The sequence below is a fragment of the Lynx rufus genome, unplaced genomic scaffold (assembly GCF_022079265.1).
Source record: "Lynx rufus isolate CCGP_SWC_20201006 ecotype Redwood Valley unplaced genomic scaffold, mLynRuf1.p SCAF_11, whole genome shotgun sequence".
NCBI classification, from domain to species: Eukaryota; Metazoa; Chordata; class Mammalia; order Carnivora; family Felidae; genus Lynx; species Lynx rufus.
The window spans coordinates 22,122,969-22,142,386 of record NW_025814825.1 but is presented as its reverse complement, the minus strand read 5'-3'; positions in this window follow the sequence as shown (position 1 = coordinate 22,142,386).

Genomic DNA, 19,418 nt, shown 5'->3' with positions numbered 1-19,418 from the left:
TCACTGGATTGGGATAGGCACACCAACCACCGGAATCACAAGTCAAGATGGTGAAAGTGGAGAGTGGCAGCAGAGGGCAATTTAAGCATCTGCCATGCCAAGAATGCATGAAGCCACCATATGGTGTTGAGTCCAGTTGGAATGTAGAGTGACCATAGAGGAGAAGCAGAAGTAGAAAATGAACTAGAAACTTAGTGTTGAAGGATCTGAGTGTCATAGTGTCATAGTGAGATGTTTACTTTATATATATATATATATATATATATATATATATATATATATTGCACTAAATCCAAACTGCCTGTATTTTGGGGTACCAACATGGAACATTACTCTTGCACTCAAAGTTGCCATTAATGTTTGTTTATCTAGTTTACGATCCTTCATCAATGTTTGCCCTTTTAGCCCTAGTATTTTTCCCCAAATATTGGTATAGGTGGATTTTTCTTAGACCATTTCACTGTACAACTCTATTCTTTTGAAATCACTTTATAAGATCTAAAATTGGAAGACTGGTGGATGGAAGTTTGCTTTGACAATTCATTGATCAAGCAACAGCCATGGGCAACGTGGGGCCTTGGAAAGATCCAAGAAAATGCCTTCTCAGCCTGTTCAGAAACAAAAGGTGGTGGATTCCTGTTCTCTCTCTTCCCATCTTCAGACTCCAAAAAAGATTTCATTTGGCAGTTCACATGCCTCTCACTACTCCCAGATCAGGTTAAGTTAAGCTGCAAGTGTAGAAGACATGCAGTGTAGAAAGCCAACTCCCTGAAATGCTTTTTTATAATGGAGGAAGAAAATATCTGTGTCTCAAACTTCATTATCTGTAAGAAACCTAATACAGCTACATTCAGGAAGAGTTGGCTGTGAGTTCGTGTTTGTATAAATAATACTTTGGCTTCATCTCACCTGTGCTTTCTAGAAATTTACATTCTGCTTCCTTAGATTTGGGGATGAAATTTTCATAACCTATAGAGAGAGAAAACAATCAGATAATTTTCCACAATTCTCCACTGGTTTACCTCATGTCTGCACTATAGGGACTTTCTCATAAGCTGTTCCACAGACAGACACCTGAGGACAGACAGCCTTGGCACCAAGCCCCTGAGACCTTGGGTCACAATAGCTTGATGTGCTCAGCATGGGCCTAACTTCTTGCTTTATCTGACAGAATATTAAGATGAAAGTATGAATTTAGAGTTATTTTTCCCCCACAATCTCTTCTGAGGATTATTGGTAGTCTATTAAGATTTTTTTTTAATTTTTATTTATTTTTGAGAGAGAGAGAGAGAGAGAGAGAGAGAGAGAGCGGGGGAGGGGCAGAGAGAGAGGAAGACACAGAATCGGAAGCAGGCTCCAGGCTCTGAGCTGTCAGTACAGAGCCCGACTCAGGGTTCAAACTTGTGAACTGTGAGATCATGACCTGAGCTGAAGTAGGACACTTAACCGACTGAGCCACCCAGGCGCCACCCAGGTTTTTGAGTGTTCCACAATATACCTCTTACTTTCTGTATCAGGTCCCAAAATGAATTCTTGATGTAGATACAGTCATTAGTAAAGGAAAAAGCAGAAATCAAGTCAGACAGACTTGATTTGGACTTTCATCTGTTCATGCAGCTGAAAAATGTCCCCTGTGATGTGCCCAGTGTAATGGTTGACAGGCAGGAAGTAGGCAGCTCAAAAACAGTAGCTAGTATTCTTATTTCACAAACATGCAGTTTGCCTCAGTGCAGCATTATCTGAGGAGCCCATCTTTTCCAGCAAGCTTTGCTGAAGATATTTACAGGAGTTTGGCACTGTGCTGTTTCCACTAATAAGCTGGATCTTAGTGGGGTGTGTAAGCTTCAGGATGAGCAAAAAGGCATTGTGCAGAAGCACTGGCCCTAGGCCCAGGTGACAAATGTACATTTATTCCCTCCATTGTGCACCATGCAGCACACATACTGCGCGACCTCTTCATGCAAACTGGTGCAACTGCTCTGGAAAACAGCACGGAGGCTCCTCAAAAGGTTAAAAATAGAATCATCCTACAACCCAGCAATACACTTCTAGGTATTTACCCAAAGGATATGGAAATACTGATTTGAAGGGCACATTATACCCCAATGTGTATAGCAGCGTTAGCAACAATAGCTAAATTATGGCAAGAACCCAAATGTCTATTGACTGATGAGTGGATAAGAAGTGGAGATATATATAATGGAATATATATATATTGGAATGGAATATTACTCAACCATAAAAAAGAATTAAATCCTGCCATTTACCATGAAGTGGATGGAGGTAGAATGTATTATGCTAAGTGACATAAGTCAGTCAGAGAAAGATAAATACCCTATGATTTCACTCATATGTGGAATTTAAGAATTTAAGAATTTAAGAAACCAAACACACAAACATAATGGAAAATTTAAAAAGAGAGAGAGAGAGAGAGAGGGAGGCAAACCATCAAAGAGACTCTTAACTACAGAGAATAAACTGAGGGTTGCTGTAGGGGAGGTGAGTGGGGAGGAGCTAGATGGGTGATGGGCAGTAAGGAGGGCACTTGTTGTGATCAGCGATGGGTGTTACGTGTAAGTTACGAATCACTAAATTCTACTCCTGAAGCTAATATTACACTGTATATTGACTAACTAGAATTTAAGTAAAAACATAAGACATTTTAAAAAAAGGAAACCCACAAAATTATCATGAATAAGTATTAATAACTCATAGCAGGTTTGGCCCATCTGTTTTGTCTCTAAGAAAGGATATCGCAAGAAGCCAAAACTAGTTTGAGGCTTATAAATTGAAAAAGAAGGAAGGAAAACATCATCTAGTTTATTTAGAAAAAATACCAACTAAAAGCGAAGAGGCTAACAGTGCTTACCCCTTGTGAAATAGATACTCCAAGAGGTTTTGAAACTTAGAAAACCTGCTCTTAATCTTGCCTTTGAAAGTTTTACCATTTGGTGGAGGACAATTCCTGATTTTAAACAGAGGTCAACAAAATTACAACGGTATGTTTATATTATGTACGTAACCATGTCTGTGTGCAGTGCTGAAGCTGAATACAGACAGTAAAGGGAAAAAAAGATTACTCAAACACTGCTTGTTGATGAAGTTATCAACTGGCTCTAGAGTTTTGTTTGGAATGATCTGAATTGAGTTGTAGTTACATTCAGCATCACTGATGCCAAAAGAGAGAGAGAGAGAAATAAGTACGCAAACTGATTTTATTTAGTCAGTTGCAGTAAGGGGAGCACCCCAGATCCAAAGTCAGAATGTCTCTTTGACTTTCATTGGGAGGGATAAAGAGTGATTTACAGTTGGAATTTTTTTTGGAATTAGATGAAGTCTTAGTCAACTGACCAGGAAATGTTTATCTTTGTGTCTGTCTGGTTTTAGGGGGACAGACCTAGTCTTAGGTTATCATTCATGAGACAAAGAACAAGAGGCTGGAAGGTTTAGATTTGCCCTTTGCAGCAAGTTCAGGAGAAAGAAGAAAGGTCTGTGTTTGAACTCATCGCAGGTAAACCAAGGGGTCATCTGTGAATCTTATGGGAGTCACGAGAAGGAGTTCACAAGGAGTCTTGTCTAAGTCATATGGGGAAGGGTGGTTCTTGGTGATAAGCCATTTCCTGGAACATAAAAGGAAGAAAGGATTTTTGAAAACCCAAATTGTGGGGATGGTTTTTTTAAGTGTTATTGTTTTCTAGGGACACACATCTCGGGTAAGGTTCAACACTAATGTTGACATAAATTTATAGCTCTCTTTTTGGCATCTTAAGAATGTGCATATGCTAATAATTATTAGCTAAAATGAGAGTGGTAACAGGTCTTATAGATTTATGCTTCCTTTTTACATGGGAAGTATGTATTAAAGCTATCTCCTAATCTTCAGTGCCTGTGAAAAACAGTGAACAAACATTGGAATTCCACAGGGATGTGACCAAAAGCATATCTGAATTTGACAAAATATCCTTCAAATTCTAGTTAGCTTAACACAGGGGATTTTAGAATTTAGAAGCCATAAAACTGTATCACAGTAAATCCTTTAAAACCATGGGTATGATCCCATATAATTTATAAAACACACAAAACCATATGAAGGTTTTTGTTGCCTTTCTTGGGAGTTTGGGTAACATTCATTTTATTTTTCAACCTAAGTTCTCAAAAATCATTATTTTTAATTAATGCTGGGATGTAAGAATGATGTCATCTCTTGTGACTACAGACTTCTTGAACATTCGACTGACACATCTGACCAATGATTGTGTTTGTGCATGCTTGTGCTTAGGCTGTGTGTGTGTGTGTGTGTGTGTGTGTGTGTGTGGACTGATATATGTAAGGAAGTAAGGGAAGGTATGAGCACAGATTTTGTGTTAAGTATCTAGGGAATAAGGTGGAATTGGAATGGGACTACATGAATGGATGGAGAAAACCATATACAGAACAGTGGTGATTAGATTCCAAACACCAGGAAGAGGCAAATAGTGAAAACAGATAATTCTTTGGGCTTGTGTCCCCAGAGGAATTTCTCAGAGTTGTGAAATGCAAAGTTGACCCCCTGAGAGACTAACCAGGCCAACTGGCTTCCACTGCACTTTGGGAGAAGAGCCAGCTTTGCTTCAGAAGCAGACTAGGGGAGTTTAGAATGGCGGCCAACTGCAATGCTGATGGTTGCTTTCATGAGAAATTCTCCACGAGGGACTGGAATAAGAAAATTCACCCAACTATGACCTCCTTTGAATCACTGTAAATGGAAACGATTTATAATTTCTACTACATTGGATAATATTAAAGACCAAAATAACACTATGTATGGTGAACGGCTTAACTATTAAAGAAAACGTGAGGCAAAACCTCAGAATCATCACTTTGGGAATGACGTAAAGATAAAAATAATCTCCTTGGGAAATATTCAATTAGTGAGGAAGTATTCCCTTGGCAAGCAAACCTAACAGAAGATATTGGTGCTTTCTTGCCTTAAGGCAGATTTGCAAATAATTACACAAGTTGCCACCCCACACACTGCTCTGCCTGTTGTCCTTTCTCTCTCTGGAAGTGTTAAAAAAGTAAACTTACAATTAGCATTCCTAATGGTTCTCCATGGCATGGCACACATCTGATTTCTCTGGACAACTGGCCAAGCAGCAAGATAGCTCTTAGGAAAAGTGTGATTTCATTTCCTGAATTTGAACTCCAATGCACCCTTCCCTTCTCTGATTGCTGAGGTATATATATCTTTAAGCAAGAGGATAGAACTCTACTCTAATCCCTAGAAATTCCATCTAGGCTTGAAGAATGACAGAAGGTACCTCATGTCCTATATTAGAATTTACAAGTGGAACCCAGAAAGATTTAGAAGTCGCATCAAAAAGTTTGTGAACACTAAACTTTGTAGCAATCTATCAGGGTATTGAAGGAAGGCCCTGGAGGAAATTACACCTCCTGCACAAAAAAAAAAAAAAAAAAAAAAAAAAAAACAACTTTCAAGCAGTCTTTCCTGGAAGCGGTATTCCAGCGCCCCTTTGAAGTAGCAAAGTATACTCAGGATCTCATCATTCTATAGGCTAATGGGTAAAAAGTGACACCTTTCATCTTTAAAGCTTTCAGACAAACCTGCATCATTCAAATTCTCCAAGCAATTCCCTTTCCATATGGGAAAAAAATGGCCATGTCTTCTTTCTTTCTTTCATTTTAATGTTAAAAACGTGTGTGTGTGAGAGACAGAGAGAAGGTGGAACATCACAAAGTCGTGGCCTCTTTTGTCTCCAGACATGGTGTCAGAAGTGTCATCCAGGAGAAAGAGAATGCTGCACATCAAAGTTGGTCCATCACACTGGGCTTTCAAAGAAGCCTTAAACTGAGTTACAAAGACTTTGGTTAAGCTAAGCCAAAGGTCACATATCATTTCTGAAAACACAGGTATCAAATACTTGATGGATCTGGAAAAATATGTGTCCATAAAACAACAGGTAGAGCTGATATTGTGACCAGTAATTTGTTTTATTCTTTCATGTGATCAAGGATATGGGCAGTGGAAAATTCAGTGAGCAAATAGTTGGGAAACAGAGGCTGGAATCTTTACTACTCCAATAATTTTATGAGACTCTGGATCTCAGTATATTGTCCATAAAATGTGGGAAGCACTGCCTAACTCCAGGGTGATTGTGATGCTAAAACATAAAACAAATGTGAATACGTTTTGTAAATTTTAAAACATTGTGCATGTATTTAAAAGCACTCAAGGGGCATCTGGGTGGCTCAGTTGGTTAAATGTCCAACTTTGGCTCAGGTCATGATCTCACAGTTGTGGGTTTCAGCCCCATGTCAGGCTCTGTGCTGACAGCTCAGAGCCTGGAGCTTGCTTTGGATTCTGTGTCTCCCTCACTCTCCGCCCCTCCCCTGCTCATGCTCTGTCTCTCTCTGTCTCTCAAAAATAAATAAATGTTAAAAAATTTTTAAAAATTAAAAAAATAAAAAGCACTCAAGTACTATCAATGGATGTGATTAATGAAAAGTTGCCATTTTTACTGGTAACTTTATATTGAATGATACAGAAGATAAATGAATCTCATTCTTCAAAAAATTTTCCAAATGAAATATAACATTTTTTCCCACAAATTTAATAATTTGTGTCAAGCTTTACTCTTTTGTTCTAGCTGGGTATCTCTCTCCCACCAGAAGACAAATGCTCTCTCGTGTACACATAACCAGGGGTAGTGACTAGGCCATTCCTTGAAAACTGTTGCCTTGGACAAATTTATAAATGACAAAAAGAAATCCTTTCTCCACTGTCATTCTTTGCTCTGAGGAGGTGGGGTGGAAATAAGATGACTGATTTTGATCCTTCCTTTGTCTTAGATTGCCTTAATTTAGCCCAAAACACTTTTCTTCCGAATCTTTAGTATTATCTTTTCCACTCCTTTCAGTGCTGCCGGGACCAGGGATTTTAAGCTCATGTCTTTTCTGGCCATGTTTTCAGTCCTTTCTATTAGTGTTGGTGGCTTGGTCAACTGGTTTGAAATAATGAATGTAATAAATGGGTAACAAATGGGCCCTGTGAAACATGATAGATCATTTATCAGCTCAGGAATACTTACGGGTCTAGTAACTTCTTAGACTCATTTTTTATCACTAACTTATTGATGGATTATTGCATTGTATATTAGAGAACTCGCATATTAAGGACTTATAAAATAATATAATCTATATACTAGTCAAGGGTTTCTTCTGTATATCAAAGTATTTAATTCTTTTGGTCAAGAAAAATATTAAAAGTGATATTAAATATTAAGTGTCAGCAATATGATGGAGTAAGGACCTCTGAAAATTCCTTCCTCTATAAAAATGATGATAAAACTGGCAAAAATTGTCAGAATCAACTTTTTTTAGAACTCTGGAAATAAATCAGAGCAGCAATCTGGAGAACATTTATTCAAGATAAAAATGGCTGAATCTTGGTAAGAATTGAAAGGCTGTCCTAGTTCCATCCTTCTTTCTCTAGCTCCACAGTAGCCTTGAAAACCAATAGCCTGCAATCACAGTAGAAGCCAGGAGACTGAAGGAGGCCAAATTCACTTGAAGTCCCTTGAAAGCCTCATTGCCAGAGAATTGTCATTATTTGACCCATTTGGTGTTCCCTGAAATAATTAATTACAAGGCCGAGCTTACTTCATATGATTCAGAGCTCATGCAGTATGAAAAGCCTTTTCCCCAGGAGAATTTGGTTTAAAAATTTATAAGGAGAATTTGTTTCACTTTGTGGCTATCTCATATAGTGGATAACAGTTGGGGCAAACAATAAACTAAACAAAAAGCTTAAAAGGGGAAAGTTGGTGAATGAGGTGTCTCATAGGGGCTCTGGAAAACTCCAAACTAGTTCTCAGAATATAGACGACCATGCACATACAGAGCGCTGCGCACATGTTCGGAGAAGACCTGACAAGACTCTAAGTTTTCACCTCTGGCAGACCTTGAGTCTCTGTACAAGCAGGAAATGAGGTGAGAGCAGTGTCACAAACTGCCACAGCATTGAAGGCATGCCCCACAATACACAAAAACATTTGGCAAAAATCAGGAGACTTGTGTTTTAAGAAGTTTAAGGAAATCTCTGTGAACTCATTAGCTTAACCATGAACCTAACTGTGCAAAAACTGCAGCGAGCACATATGAGTTTACAGAATTAGTCCAGAAAAGCCATTAAGCAAACAAATAACAGTAACTACTACTATGCTATAACTACTATAAACACCAATCACCACAAGCCATACGGGGGGTGGGGATGGGGGGGGTGGGAGGGACTGGGGAGAGTTGGGAATCTGATTTCCAGAGTTGTTACATTATATAATATCCAAGTTTTCAACCAAAAATTATGAGACAGGCATAGGAGAAAAGTATGACCCATACACAGGAAAAAAAGAATCAAAAGAAATTGTCCCTTAGGCAGCCCAGGTGTTAGACTTCCTAGACAAAGACTTTCATCAAGCTATTTTAAATATATTCAAAGATATGAAAGCAACCATGTCTAAAGAACTAAATGACTGTATAAGAATTATGTCTCACTAAATAGAGAGTATCGCTAAGCTACTGGGTGGCTCAGTCAGTTAAGCGTCCGACTTTTGATTTCTGCTCAGGTCATGGTCTCGTGGTTTATGAGCTTGAGCCCCCTGTCAGGCTCTGCACTGAGAGCACAAAGCCTGCTTGGGATTCTCTCTCTCCCTCTTTCTCTGCCCCTCCCCACCTCTCTCTCTCAAAATAAATAGATAAACAAAAAAATGAAACATAAATGATAAAAAAGAATCAAAAATTATTGAGCTGGAAAGTACAAAAATTGAAATGAAAATTTCACTAGAGGTGCTCAATAGCAGATTTAAGTGGGTGGAAGAAAAAAATCTTCAAACTTGAAATGCTATAAAGATGAATGTGTAAGTCAGTTAAAACTATCACATTTAAGGAACAAAAAAACAAAAAGGAAGAAAAATTAACAGAGCCTCAGGGCACTATGGGACAGCACTGAATATACTAAATAAGCATAATGGGACTCCCAGAAGGACAAGATAGAAAAAAAGAAGTAGAAAAAATATTTGGAGTAATAAAGGCCAAAATCTGACCATATTTGATGAAAAAACATTAATGTATAAATCCAAGCTACTCAACAAGCTACAAACAGGACAAATTCAAAGAGATCATAACTAGATACATTGTAATCAGTCTGTCAAAAAACAATGACAGAGAATCTTGAAAGAAGCAAAAGAAAAAAAAGATGCCTCATACACCTGCAAGCCTGATAAGATTAACAGCTGATTTATTCCCAGATATCATGAAAGTCCAAAGGCACTAAACATAGTGCCTAAAAACTGAATACATTTCGAGTTCAAAGAATGAAACGTATTTCAAAGAACACTTCATATTCAAAGAAATGAAGGAAAAAGACTGTCAGACAAGAATTCTAAATCCAGCAAAACTATCCTTCAAAACTGAAGTAGAAATTAGAACATTTCTAGATTAAAAACCATACAAACAACAGAATTTGTTGCAGGCCTGACTTCCTTACAAGAAATACTAAAGGGAATCCTGTAGCCTGAAGTTAAAGAACACTAGACGATAAATGCACATGTATAAAAGCACCAGTAAAGGTAACTACACAGGTAAATAGAAAAGGCAATATGAATGTACTCTTTGTTCATAACTCTTTCATTCTATGTAATTTAAGAAATGACATAAAGCAGTAATTATAAATCTGTATTGATGGTCATAAAGCATATAAAGACATCGTATATATGACAATAACAGCATCAAAGAGTGGGGCAGGAATAGAACTATATGGATGCAGAAAAATACAAGGAAATTAAAATGTTCCAATGCAAAATATCTCTGTAAACAAAACAAGGAAGTAATGGATGAAAAGAGGATAAAAAAATGACAGAAGATATATAGAAAACAAATAGCAGTATGGTAGATACAAATTTACCTTATCAGTACTAATGTTAAATGTAAACAGATTGGTCATTCCAATTAAAAGGCATAAATTGGCATAATAGCTGCAAAAAAAGAGATCCAATTCTATGCTCTGTGTAAGAAACACACTGTAGTTTCAAAGGCATAAATAAGTTGAAAGTAAGGGAATATCAAAAGCTATACCATGCTAACTAAAAGAGAGCTGGACTGAGTATACTAAAACAGACAAAATAGAGTATAAGATAAAAATTAGATATTTTAATTTGAAAAAAATTCGATATTTTAAGATGATGCAAAGGCCCATCCATCAAGAAGTTAAAACAATTATGAACATTTACACACCTAAAAACAGAATCTCCAAAATACATAAAACAAAAACTAGAATTGAATACAGGAATAAACATTTGAACAATGATAACTCAAGACCATAATACTCCAATTTCAATAATGAACAGAACAATTAGACAGAAGTCAATAAGAAAATATAACACTTGTACAGCAATAAAACCCATGAACATATATAGAACACTCTATGCAATGATAATAGAATACATATTCTTCTCGAATGCATATGGAACATTCTCTAGAATAGACCTTCTGTTAGGCCTTAAACAAGTGTCAATAAATTTAAAAGGATTAAATCAGCCAAAGTGTTCTTCAACCAAAATGAAATTAAATTAGAAGTCAAGAACAAAAGGAAATTTGAAAAATTAATGGATTTATGGAAATTAAACACCACATTCTTAAATAACCAATGGACCAAAAAAGGACTCATGCAGAAATTTTAAAATATCTTGAGATTAACAAGAATGGAAAAACATAACACCAAAAGTTATGTGATGCAGCTAAAGCAGTGTTTAGAGAATATTTATAGCTGCAAATGCCTATATTAAAAAAGAGTTTCTCCGATAAATAATCTAACTTTCCATCTTAAAACACTGAAAAAAAGAAAAATCCAAAGGAAACAGAAAAAAGAAGTAGTAAAGGTTAGAATGGAAATAAATAAAATAGGAAAAACAATAGAGAAAAAACAATACAGCAAACAGTTACTTCTTAGGAAAAAATCAACAAGATTGAAAAACCTTGAGTCAGATGAAGATGGAGAGAGGACTCAACGTACTAAAATCATGAAGGAAAGAAGGGACATTACTAATACACACACACACACACACACACACACACACACACCCCATAAGGGAATACTATGGCCAATTAGATGACAGCTAATTAGATTATTTACATGAAATGAACACATTCCTAGAAACACACAAACTCCTGAAACTGACTCAAGAAGAAATAGAAAATTTGAATAGACCTAAAACAAATAGAGATGACATTGCAGTTAAAAAATTTTTTTCCCACAAAGACAAGGCCAGGACTATATGACTTCTCTGGTGTGCTGTACCAAACATTTAAACAAAAATTAACACCAATTCCTCATCAACCTTTCTAAAAAAATGGAACAGGTTGTATTTCCAAAGCTGTTTATGAGATTAATATTATCATTATTATCCTGCTAACAGGTACAGCATTTCTTTTGAGGGGTAATGAAAATACTCTGGAATTACATAATATTGGTGGTTACATAAACTTATGAATATGTAACAATAATCACTGAGTTGTTATGGAGTGTGAATTATATCTCAAAAAAGAAAGGAACATCATAAAGTCAAATAATCTTTTTCAAATAACATTTTTTTAAAGTTTATTTATTTTGAAACAGAGAGAGCGCATGAACAGGGGAGGGGAAGAGAGAGAAGAAGAAAGAGACTCCCAAGCAGGCTCACACTGTCAGTGCAGAGTCCCATGCAGGGTTTGAACTCACCAAGTGTGAGATCATGACTTGAGCCGAAATCAAGAGTCAGACACTTAACCAACTGAGCCACTTAGGCATCCCAAATATTCTTTTTTTTAAATGTTTATTTATTTATTTTTGAAAGAGAGAGAGTGTGTGTGCATGCGTGGGGGTGGGGGCAGAGAGAGAGAGAGAGAGAGAGAGAGACAGAATCCAAAGCAGGCTGCAAGCTGTCAGTGCAGGGCTCAAACTCATGAACCGTGGGATCATGACCGTTGGACAGTCAGCTGACTGAGCCACTTAGGTGCCCCAAGTTCAAATATTCTTAACTAACTTTAAATTGTTTTTAAAAACACAGAAATATTTCATGTTTATTAAATACCTATTATATATAGCCACTTTACAGATATTATCTTATTTATACCTCAAAGCATCCCCTACGATCTTACTCAAAATAGGAAATCTCAAGTCCTGACCTATATCACGTCTGTATTCTATAAAAACAAATCTGCATTCTAAAAACTCTACCCACTTCTTGTGATTCTCACACATTTTTACATTTGAGAAACGATGATGAGAGTACCATCAAAATGTCCTATAAATGTAGTGAACATGGACCACCAAATATCAACTTTCCTTAACAGATATGGTACCAGCCACATACGTTCAAACCAGGATGAAATTATGCATTTTTTCTATAGCATGACTCTCCCTCCTCCCCCAACTAAGGATCACTCCCTTATAGTAAATGTGGGGAAAAGACAGATTTTATCAGGTCTCTTCAGGGGTCAGCAGCCCCCCGGACCATCTGTTAATTCTGCTATCACCCCTGCACCGAACATCTGTCACATTACGGATGTGCCCACAGACTTCACTCCAAAACATTGCTGTTTCAAGTCTGCACTGGGTCTCTTTACTGATTGTGAAGGCCATGGAGGGAAGACATCACAGCATTTCAGGCCACATAAGTTAAAAACAACCTATTAGATATATCTGTTTTGAAAAGTCTGTGAGCCACCACCTCTGCAGGGCATTTTAGACTTTCCTCCCCTCTGTAGTCCCTTGTTTGCCACCCTGTTCCTCCTCTCAATCTAACCAGGGAGCTCTCTTCTCTTCTTATTGGGTTGCTTCTTGAAATTCTACACTTTTAGCTTCATTATTTAGGACAAGTCTATTCTCTTCGTTTCTTATCCACTTTCTGGGGGCTCCTTATCCACATCCAATGGCTCACCAATGTGTTTTCACACACAAAAGTGGATAGCAGAAGGAAACCATTCTGGTGTCTGTAAGAATTACATGTGACTGCATTTGGCTGTGGCTCTAAGTAAAATTTTTCCCACCTTCACCTTAATGGATTTATCTTGTCAGAACATAAATACCTTATATTTGTGAACTTAAACTATGAAAACAGTGTGACTAAAGAGTTCAAAGAGGCAAGAGCTTAAAATTCAGATAGCACTTATGCTAAGCAGACAAGAGACAGGGCTTTGAATATAGGCTGTGAAGCAAGAAGTGTTGTTAAACTATTGCTTCCAGGCACAAAAATGGGCTAAACATAGATTTATTAATTAGATGGCAGGCAGTACTAGGTAGAGTTAGTGTGGGCACACACAGAATTTTCTTGTTGTCCGTGCTTCTTCCTCTGGTCCTTTCTCTAACCATTTTTTCTTATTTATTTTTGAAACAAGTGGGGAAAAGACAAAACGAAGTTAAATTACCCAATCATAAATCACAGTGCCAAAGGCTTTCTAAAACTGGAACAAGTCTCAACTCATAGCATAATTCTTATTAAAAAAACCTTTTTATTGATTTATAGTTGACACACAATGTTACATTAGCTGCTTATATAAAATCTTTTAATTTTTTTTTTCAACGTTTATTTATTTTCGGGACAGAGAGAGACAGAGCATGAACAGGGGAGGGGCAGAGAGAGAGGGAGACACAGAATCCGAAGCAGGCTCCAGGCTCCGAGCCATCAGCCCAGAGCCCGACGCGGGGCTCGAACTCACAGACCGCGAGATCGTGACCTGGCTGAAGTCGGACGCTTAACCAACTGCGCCACCCAGGCGCCCCTATAAAATCTTTTAAAAAGTTTTCTTAGAGCGCTGGGTGGCTCAGTCGGTTAGGTGTCCGACTTCAGCTCAGGTCATGATCTCATGGTTCATGAGTTTGAGCTCCGTGCTGACAGCTCAGAGCCTGGAGCCTGCTTCGGATTCTGTGTCTCCCTCTCTCTATTCCTCCCCAGCTCACACTCTCTCTCTCTCAAAAATAAATACAGATTTCACTGTCTCTCTATCAAAAATCAATGAAGATTAAAAAAATTTTTTTAAGTTTTCTTATACTAGATTCCCAAGAATGGAAAATATTTTTCTAGCCGTCACAATGTTATGAACAGTGAGTATTTCCCCCTTCCTCTTTCCCTCCTTTCCTCCCTTCCTTTCTTCCTTCTTTCTGTTGACCAAGAAGAGGCTGTAAAACAACCCAGTGTTTATTTGGGGTCTTAGGGATTGCAATCTGGCAGACAGAACAGACCAAAATTGAAAGTGTGCCCCAAATTGCAAGTGCCGAGTACAAACTAATAAAGGCAAGAAAATCCCACAAAGTTCTTTAACTTGTTTTGAAAGAATTATGATTGGTAGTGACCGAGTACACAATTGATTATTCACCTAACAGATGCTACATCATCCCCCTTTCAGTCCAAAGCAGAGGATGTGTTCAGGCAGGCGGTGGAGGTGAATTGACAAGCTGTAATCCACAAAAGTGTAAAGTTCCTGGTGTCTAAGAATTGAAACAGAAGAGGTGAAAATAGCCTTGCCTCTCACTGTCCTCCTCACCCTGTTTTGAATGACTCTTTTAGCAATGCTTACTTCACTTTGGAATTTCTTTGCACCCATCTTCCCCCTCCCTCTCTTCCTTCTTCCCTTCCTTCCTGCCTGCCTCTCTCTCTTTCTCCTCCTTTTTACAAATGCAATATGTGAAAAATGGTATCTCATTTAATTTGTGTTTCTTTGATAATTTTTAACCTAAGGATCTTAATTCATATATTTGCTAATTTAATTTCCTCATTTGTCAATTGACTATACCTACTTTATTTGTATTTCTTTTCATTTTCCATATCAATGATTACAAAGCATTGTAAAATTATAGCCTGCTTCCACATGTATGTATTTAGATTTTTTTCTGTAGTAAATACCAAGTGGGTTTTTTTTTTCTGTAAATATGTGTCAGGTAATTGTAGCAGACACTGTTGGTGCTCTGCCCAGATCCCCTCCACAACTTTCTACCATTTTTGTGTGATCCTCCACTAGCATCAATCTGATCTTGCTCTCAGTGGGGTGCATTGTCACTCCTCTTAGGGAGACAGTCCTCAGGCTACCAGAGCCTTCTTGACTGGACATGCAGAGAACCTGAAGTATCTGGGAGTTGACATTCCCATGAAGGGTGCCCTAAGCCTTGACTCACTGGAGTAAGAGTAGGAAAGTTCAATTCTTGTTCCAAGTTGATACAAATTCTGGGCCTTACTTGCACTCCATTTCACCTATAGAATTTGGTGAAGTCTTTTTTACTGTGAGACACTGCCCCAGATCCAGCCTTGCTAGGGTCTTTCTTTTTCTGTTCCAGCTTCCCTCATTTCCCCCTGCGAGTGCACACAAATCCTCTGGGCTACCTCCCCTGTGGTAGCAATGCTTTTTACTGGGAAGAAAGGAGAGAAAGAATGCTTTGGAAAGAGGTAAATTGTGGAAAATCAAAAGAATTAAAGCTACAAAGAAACCTTGCATGACATCCAGCAAAATTCGTCCCTCATTTATCATACATGAGAGATAATGTGGACCAAGAAAGAGTATGTAGTTTTTGCCTATGATCACATAATCTGGACTACTACTAACATATAAATCATATAGAGAGAGTAAAACCTTGGTTTGCAAGCATAATTCATTCCAGAAACATGCTTGTAATCCAAAGCACTTGTATATCAAAGCGAATTTCAACACCATTGGCTCAGTTGTGATCATGTGATGTTTGTTCTGTGTCATGTGCTACTCGTGTTGCAAGACATTGCTCATTTATCAAGATAAATTTATTAGAAATGTTTCCTTGTCTTGTGGAACACTTGCAGCACAAAGTTTTCCTGAAATTATATACATATAAAATTATATTTAAAATTTTTATATTTAAAAATTATATATCGGGGCACCTGGGTGGCTCAGTCAGTTGAGCCTCCTCCTTCGGCTCAGGTCATGTGAGGTCTGTGTGTTCAAGCCCCGCGTCAGGCTCTGTGCTGACAGCTCCGAGCCTGGAGCCTCCTTCAGATTCTGTGTCTCCCTCTCTCTCTGACCCTCCCCTGTTCATGGTCTGTCTCTCTCTGTCTCAAAAATAAATAAACATTTAAAAAAATATATATATATATAACATTTGTATATATATATATATATATATATATCAACATTTGACTACTTCTAAGGGATCAGCACAATACATGATTCTGGAATCATATTTCTTCACATGAAGATCCTGGCTCTGCTACTTCTGGTTTTATGATCTATGGCATTTATTCCAGCTTCTCTGCTCCAACTACTTTGACTATGAAGCTACATTATGTGATTAATGTCATTATTAAATAAAATAATACATACTAAGGGATTAGAACAGTTAACTGACATATAATCGTGACTTGGAAAAAAAGTGACTTAATTCAATATTCTTCATACATACATATATATATATATATATAATATATATATATATCATTGTAAACTTGAGCTCAATAGTGTAAAATGTCCTTGTACCTTTTTTTCCACAAAGTATGTTACTTCTTTTTACTCCCCCTAAAATCTTTATATTTCCAAAGAGGAGGCTGAAGCTTCAAATAGAAGCATCTGAATGTTTTGCAACCTGGTGGAGTTAACTTTCCTACAATATCACAGCTATGAATGATGACAAGCCACAAAAAGCACAAAGAACCAAGATACAGAAGGCAAATGACACTTTCTATGGCAGATCCTAAGACAGACTTACTGTTGCAACTTGGAGCATCAATAATTCTAAGTACAGGTCAGATCGGCCATGGTAGCCCAAGCAATGGGCAACTGGGTGGTTGTGCTCAGAGAATTTATTGCAAAGTCCATGAGCTCTTCTTGCAAGGTGAAAGAAAATCTGGAACAGTCTGACAGCCAGATAATTCACTGTATGAAGGAGAAGGGACACAATGTGGATTGCTACATTTGTGAAGGTATTTGTGGAGCCAAGCTTGATTAATTTTTAATGAGATTCAGTGGCTCATCCTACATGCAAATTGAATATATGATTATATGATGGCCATTAAAAGAAGGCAGTGTCAGGATTTACAGAGTGGAAATAAATACATTTTCCTCAGATATTTTGTCTAGCCCAATTGAGGTTGCTTCAACATTTAATATCTGATTAAAACACCAACAATAAACCTGTTAGGAGTACCTGGTTGCCAGATCCCCAGGTGAAGCCTCAGCAACTAAATGCTGGAATAATTTTTAACATTTATTTATTTTTGAGAGCTAGAGACAGAGCACAAGCGGGGGAGGGGCAGAGAGAGAGGGAGACACAGAATCTGAAGCAGGCTCCAGGCTCAGGGCTGTCAGCACAGAGCCTGACCCGGGGCTAAAACTCATGGATGGTGAGATCATGACCTGGACCGAAGTCGGATGTTTAACCGACTTAGTCACCCAGGTGCCCCTGTTACAATTTTTAATTCACAGCCAGAAACAATACCAAGGTGTCATTTTAAATGTTCAGGAAAGCCTAGTTCACATAAATTCCCAAAAAACAAATTTGCATGGAATCACAAGCTGTGTTGTATCATATAATTTTCCCCTTCTTCCCCCCTTCTGCTTTTATGTGAAATAATTGGCTCATGAATATACTTAAACATGGAACAAAATTTTACCAGAAGACTTTACTACCAAATAATGAAACCCCATTAAGAACTTTCATGGCAGCTGAGGAAGAGATTTTTCCCACAAACACACAATTTCAGGACTGCCATATCCTAGGAGAAAGATGCTTTTCTAACTTCCTACTATTTAAAATTCACATAATTTAAAAATAATTCAAAGATGGCAAGCAGATCTCTTCAGTAGCATAAAGGACACTGCCACGTTGCAATAATACAGGCAGAAGTTACCGTTCATCCAGTTTTGTAGCTTTGTAGAATTATGCTATTCTCCATGAATTTTTAATTTTACCAGATTCACATTACTTTACATTTTGTGCATAAAGAAAAGCTTTATTACTATTCTATATAGTATTATATAAAATTGCATACAACGTACCTGTCTCTTACAGATAAGCAGAGTAAGTGTTGACCACAGAAGTCAACTTTTAGGAGAGACTCGAGGTTTTTCTCCCAAAATCTTGATCCTTCTTCCCCTGCTACATAAAGGAAGTAGATTTTTATAGCTCAAGAGTAAATTATGTCCCAGGGATCATAAATCAGATATGAAGGGTAAGGGAGAAGGAAGTGTCGAGGACGACTACTAGTTCTGGATGTCTGACGGTGCCTTTCCTGAGAAAAGGGACACTGGAGAAGGACTACATTTGTGGGGATCATGAGTTTGACTTGGGGCCTATTGATTTGGAAGGGCTGAGGAGTAGTATACAAGGCAGTTAGATGAAAAATTCTGCGGCTCACCGAAAGTATAAACGTGTATATAAACTGAAAGTGCCAAATGATTGTTTTTGTTGCGTTTATTTGTTTATTTTGTCTGGAATTATTCTTATATTCCTTGAAAAAATAAAGCAATAAAAATTGAACATGCCATGGCCTATTCCACCTTTACTGATGTTCAAGATCGATGTGAGAATTTTTGTAAGATTCGACTTGCCCTGATGGGAAGCAAATAGACTTCAACGGGATGAAATTCGCCTCGAAATTAACAGGAGCTCCGAAATCTCAAAGACAGACTACTGTTTGGGTGAAGATTATGTACAATCTGCACCACTCATCCGCAGGCATTACATTCATGCTGTTATGGAAAAAAGTCTGAGGTACAAAAATTCTTATCAAACATATCCTGAGCCATATGGAAAACAAAAATAAAACCAAAGATTATTCCTCTGATAAAAAATGTTATTTTTGTAGCTTAAATTAGATCCTGCCTATAGAAAATTTGGGAGATTTTAAGACAGTATTATACTTTGTAGTCCTATGTTTTTTGAGAACCAAAATTACAGTTTAAAGTATTTTATTGCTAAGCTTTGGTTTGCCAAAAAAGAAGGTTACACTGTCTGAAAAACTTGCAACTTTGACAGAATAGACATTACGATATTTGGTGTTTGCTTGAAGGATGCCTGTTAAATCATCCCTTCTTCCATTCTATCTTAACCCTGTTCTCTCTGTAGTGGCTTTTGTTCCCACTCATATTAAAATCAAGCTACTTCACCTTCAGTGATGTGTGATCCTAACTCAGCGATTCCCAGCTGCGACTCTTTTTCTAGTATCAGCTCTGTTCTCCGCCAAGTGATTTAGAAGCATAAACCTAGAAATCTAGACTCAGATTATGACCATTTGCAAGGCTAGTGGCTTCCGTAGTGGAACCCAGGGCACTAAATCAAAGCACAGAAGTGTGAGTATTTGCCTGGCTGAACAGGGAGTTTATACATGCTGTATAATCACAGTGCCAAAAGATGAAGATAAATGATTCTG